Genomic DNA, 4,947 nt, shown 5'->3' on the forward strand with positions numbered 1-4,947 from the left:
ACTTCGTGCTGTCTGTCGAATGCCTTTGGCCTCTGCTCTAAAAAATAGGAAGTTTGTTCATTGGTTCATTGATCTGTTCGGCCACCAATCATTCTTAAAATGTGTTCTAACTTCCCGGGACATGACTGTCCTTGTCCCCGAGGTCAGCCGTTCTTCATCTGAGGGGCAAGGACAGAGTGAAGGTCCAAGCTGACTCTTGCAAACCCTGCCCCAAGCTCAGCCGCTTCGGCCTTGGGGTGAGGGTTGGGGGGCGGGCCCTGTTTGGCTCCGTTGGATCCGGAGCACCTCGATCCCTGGGTCTTCTCCCCAGGACCAGCTCTGGGAGGCTGGAGTGTGTGACGGGGGTGCCAGTACAGAAAAGCCAGTCAGGGCACGTGAGCCGGGGTCTGGAGTTAAAGACAAGTGAGGTTTTATGAGATGGACCATCGCTGGCTTGGCCGTGTGCATCGGTCGGCGGTGGCCAAAGTGTGACGGGGACGCCCTTAAATCGGATCATTTTCTTTGGGGACCCCTGGGCACGGCTCGCAGAGTGCGGTAGGACCCCCCGGCTCCTGCCGGCATCGTGCAGATCCGTCGCCCCCCCGTGCCACACTCGAATGTTTTAACTGAATCTAATTCCTAAAATAATGATTTCTGAATCAAAACTCTGCCGTGGAGATTTACGGGCAAGTTTTATAAATCAGCGGCGAGATAGATAACTCAGAGAGAGAGAGGAGTGTAGACCTATAAATCCGACTTGTAAATCAGGAGCAAAAACATCATGTTTTACACTAAATAATATTTTTACAAACGGCACCTCATACATCACGCAATTGCCACAAATCTTTCACACTGGAGTCAGGCCGCACAATGCAGGCTGCATCACAAAGGACACCCAGGCTCGGTGGCGGTGTGGGAGGAGGGCGCCCCCAGCCCCCCTGGCAGCCCGAGAGCTGCAGGACTTTGGGGGACTGTCACCGCCGCCTGTGTCCCGGCTTACACATCTGTAAGTGGCGGACGGCGATCCCTTGGCCAAAAGATTGTTGAGAAGATGGGACGGGGTCTGCAGAGCGGCGAGTGCTCAGATGTCCCCGGCCACCCTGGATGCATCATCAAGTTTGCTGTTTATTCTTATCGTTACTCTCGGCCCATATCAGCTTCCCGGCCCGTGACGCATGGAAGAGGCAGTCGTGGGACGTGGGACGGGGCAGGGACGCGGCTGGTGACACCAGGCCCCGGGGCCTGGGTGCTCCTTTGCGCCCTCCTGCCCCGGCTGACTCATCCAGACTCTTTTTCCTGGCATTTCACAATTTCTGGCTGCAAGAATTTCCCCCCAAAAAGGCCCCCGAGGCCTATTTTTTGAGACCCGAATTCTATGCAGAATTTAAATAGAAGCTAACGTTAAGAAGTGTTCACAAAAGTCATACATTTTTATTGCAGAATATTTGGAAAATAATGAAAGTCACCAATACTCTTGCCGCCCAGAGATAATCACCCTTAACTTTCTATCCTCTTAGAGACTTTTTCTATGCATAGATTTACATACATACATTTTAAAAAACAAAAAACAAGACCACAGTGTACGGGTTGTTTCTCAACTTTTCTTTTTTTTTCCCCATTTCACTCTTTACGGTGAACCTTGTCCAAAGTCACGAAATAGTTCCCACCGTGACTTTGTCACGATCCTGGATCATACGGCGCCAGTTCCCATGTTCCCATGTTGTCGGACATTTATTTTGTTTTTAATTTTTTGCTATTATAAACAACCTTCCAGGGAACATCTTTCAAATACATTTCTGCCGTTACTGATGATAATTTTCCAAGGATAAATTCCTCGAAGAGGAATTGCTGTGTGCGTGAGCTGCGCCTTTCACAGAGTTTTGCCGGGTCCCCCGTGGAAAGCCGGCGCCACGTGAGCATCTCTGGGTGCCCGGCCCCCCGCGCTCCGATCTCTTCCTTTTTTTAAAACTTCAGCGTGATGCTGAAAAGTCGTGCTTCGCTGTTGTTTCCGTTGTGCGTGTGTGACGGCGTGCAAAGTTAAACATCCCTCATATTTGTGCCGTTCGAGCTTCTTTCGCGAGTCCCCTCACCGTGTCCTTTGTCCACACCGATGTTTGAGCGCGTTAAGAACCTTAACTCTTTGTTGCCAATATTTTTTTCCTCGGTGTGTCGTTTGCCTTGAACTTGGCTCGTAGCAGAAGATTTTAATTTCTATGTGGTTAATCAGACCAATATTTTACTTTACGGTAAAATACTACTTAAAAGACGTTACCGATACAAGATCAGATAAACGTGCCCCCATATTTACATCTAGTTTCGAATGTGTGGTTTTAAACCTTTAATTCGTCTGAAACGATGTGGCGACGAATCAATTTATTCTTAGGATTTCCTGGCTGTCCCTCATCATTCATTGCCTGCGGAGACTTGAAACACCTCTCCCATCACAAACTAAACCTTTTTTTTTATTATTATTATCGGGGTAATATTGGTTAATAGTATCATCTAAGGTTCGGGCGTGTAACATTATAGCCCCGCGTGTGTGTTCACTGAGCTTGCTCGGAACGTCCGGTCTCCACCCGCCTTCCCTCCCGCTCAGCGCCGATTCGTCACCTGCGTCGTTTTTGTTTTGTTTTGTTGGTTCATTTGTTTCCTTTTGTTTTCGATCCCACGTGAGTGAAATCACGTGGTATACGTTCCTTTCCATCTGATTTATTTCGCTCAGCACGACCCCCTCCAGGGCCATCCACGTTGTCGCAGACGGTCGTACTTCATCTTTTTAGTGACCGAGTATGACTCCACCCCTTTTCCAATCATTAGTCCATGGACACTCAGGTCCTATCCACGCCTCGGCTGTTTTTAATAATGCTGAAATCAACATGGGGTGCACGTGTCTTTTCGAATTAGCGTTTTCATTCTCTCTGGGCAAATACCCAGATGAGGAATTGCTGGGTCGCATGACGGTCCTTTCCCCGTTGTTTGAGGGGCCTCCACGCTGTTTCTGCAGTGGCCGGGCCTGTTGACGTGGCGCCCGCAGCGTTGGAGGATGAACTGGATTCGTGAGCGTTCTGTCCACCTGCTCATCCTCGTCCAGTGCCGTCTGCGTTAGTTATTGTAGTTTCAGAGTCCGTTCTGATAACCGTTTATGCAAAGGTCCCTCACAGGTCTTTTTCATCAGCTCGTACTTGATTATTTTGTTCACTGATTCTTCCAGACAACATCTACAGTCCTTTCTCAGGTTTCAAAGGAAAAGTTTAAAAATTTGGGTTGGAACTTCAACAGACTCGTCAATAAACTGGAGCGACGTGATGCCCTGACGGTCGTCAGCGTTCCCTCCCCCTCGAATTTCAGCCTCCTGCACCTGCCCCGGGGAGACGACTCTCCACGCCCTTCCGAGGTCCCTGGGGCGGGAGAGCCTCCCAGTCAGGTGGGACCGACGTCATGGGCCCTGCTTCAGTCGGGTTTGGAAGCCCAAGGTCCCTGAGAGCAGGGAGAAGATGGAGGGAGGTTGGTGTGAGGTCAGGGGGCGAGGGTGTTTGCCTCTCTCCTTCGAAGCACTTGCTTCTAGGTGGGCTCCAGAGGGAACTTCAGCCACCCAGGTCTACGAGTGGCCCTGCAGTCACCGGCCCACGCGAGCTGCTCAGCATCTTGGCAGCATCAGGAGAGACCTTAGTTTAAAATCTGAACACCAGCTCTCCGCAAACTGCCCAGGGGAAGGTGCTGGAAACCTTGGTACTCAAGCATCCCAAGTAAAGGAAGAAGACTTGACCTTAAGCTGCTTATTAAAACAAAATAAGTAGGAAGGAAAAACTCGAACCGCTGTTTCGGGAAACCACACTGGGAGATGCCGCTGGCAGCACCTCAAGCACCGCCAGTGGCTTCGGGGACCCTGGTTTCTGGGCCTGGCTTTCCGCGGCACCCCCAGCTCCCCAGGAAGGCCTGGCCTCGTGCAGCGTGCACAGGCTCGGATCCAAGGAGGCTCCGGATGTTTCGTGAAGAACGCTGAGGGAGGGCAGGCGGCAGGTCGTCCTGTTCAGGTGGAACGTGATGGCGCTGTGACCGCGTCTAGACAGATTCTTAAACTTTTCAGCGCGGAGTGAAGGATCTCTCGTCCGCACCACAACCCCCGATAGCAGCACCCTGACACGGGGTTTCGGCCGTCTAGGCACATGGTTCGGGTGAACGAGGCGCAGAGCACAAGTTGACCTGGTCGACTCCAGCTCCGTCCCCTGCTCCCCGGGGGGACGGGGTGAGAAAGCAACGCGCACCGCGCAGTTCAGACGACGCCCGGCCTACTTCGGCGTCTCACGAGCCAGCGCCCAGTGGTGGCAACCTGTCTGCGAGGCACTGTCACTCTGTGCCAGTTTCCTGTGACTGTGCCGGCTCCTGCTGGACCCCCGCCTGTGCGCCGAGGCCACGGCAGGCCTTTCACTTGTCATCGCCTGGCTTCCCCTTCCTGCGTCCCTGGGGCTGCCGCGTGCAGCTGGGTGTCGGAGCTGCGAGGTGCTGGACACCAGGGACGTCCTCAGTGAAACCCCTGGGCCCTCGCTGTGGCCCCCCCACCCCCAGTCCCCACGCTCGGCTGCTGAGGAGGAGCTGCCCCTGCCTTGGCCTCAGGGCCTGCGCCTGTCCAACCCCATGGGTGCCTCAGGGGGCGGGTTCCCCCCTTTCCAGCAGTGATGGGCTCCCTCACCCCCATGCTTCACGTGTCACAAGAAGCCCTTCCAGGACGGGGACTTTCTGGGCGAGGTCCTCGGCCTCTTGGTTGACACGTGACCCTTGTAAACTTTGTGTGACAACGAAGAGAGTGATGTTTGCTTCTCATGGCACACGTGCACCGCTTTCCGGAGGAGCGCGCAAAATGAGCAGATAACCGGGGGAAAGGCCTCCAGCTTGGCTTCAGCTCCAGAAAACACTTGGCTAAATATATACCTACTTTTTTTTCTTGCATTTAGTGGCTTTTCGGATGTA

The sequence above is a fragment of the Pteropus vampyrus genome, unplaced genomic scaffold, assembly GCF_000151845.1.
Source record: "Pteropus vampyrus isolate Shadow unplaced genomic scaffold, Pvam_2.0 Scaffold418, whole genome shotgun sequence".
In the NCBI taxonomy this organism is placed as follows: Eukaryota; Metazoa; Chordata; class Mammalia; order Chiroptera; family Pteropodidae; genus Pteropus; species Pteropus vampyrus.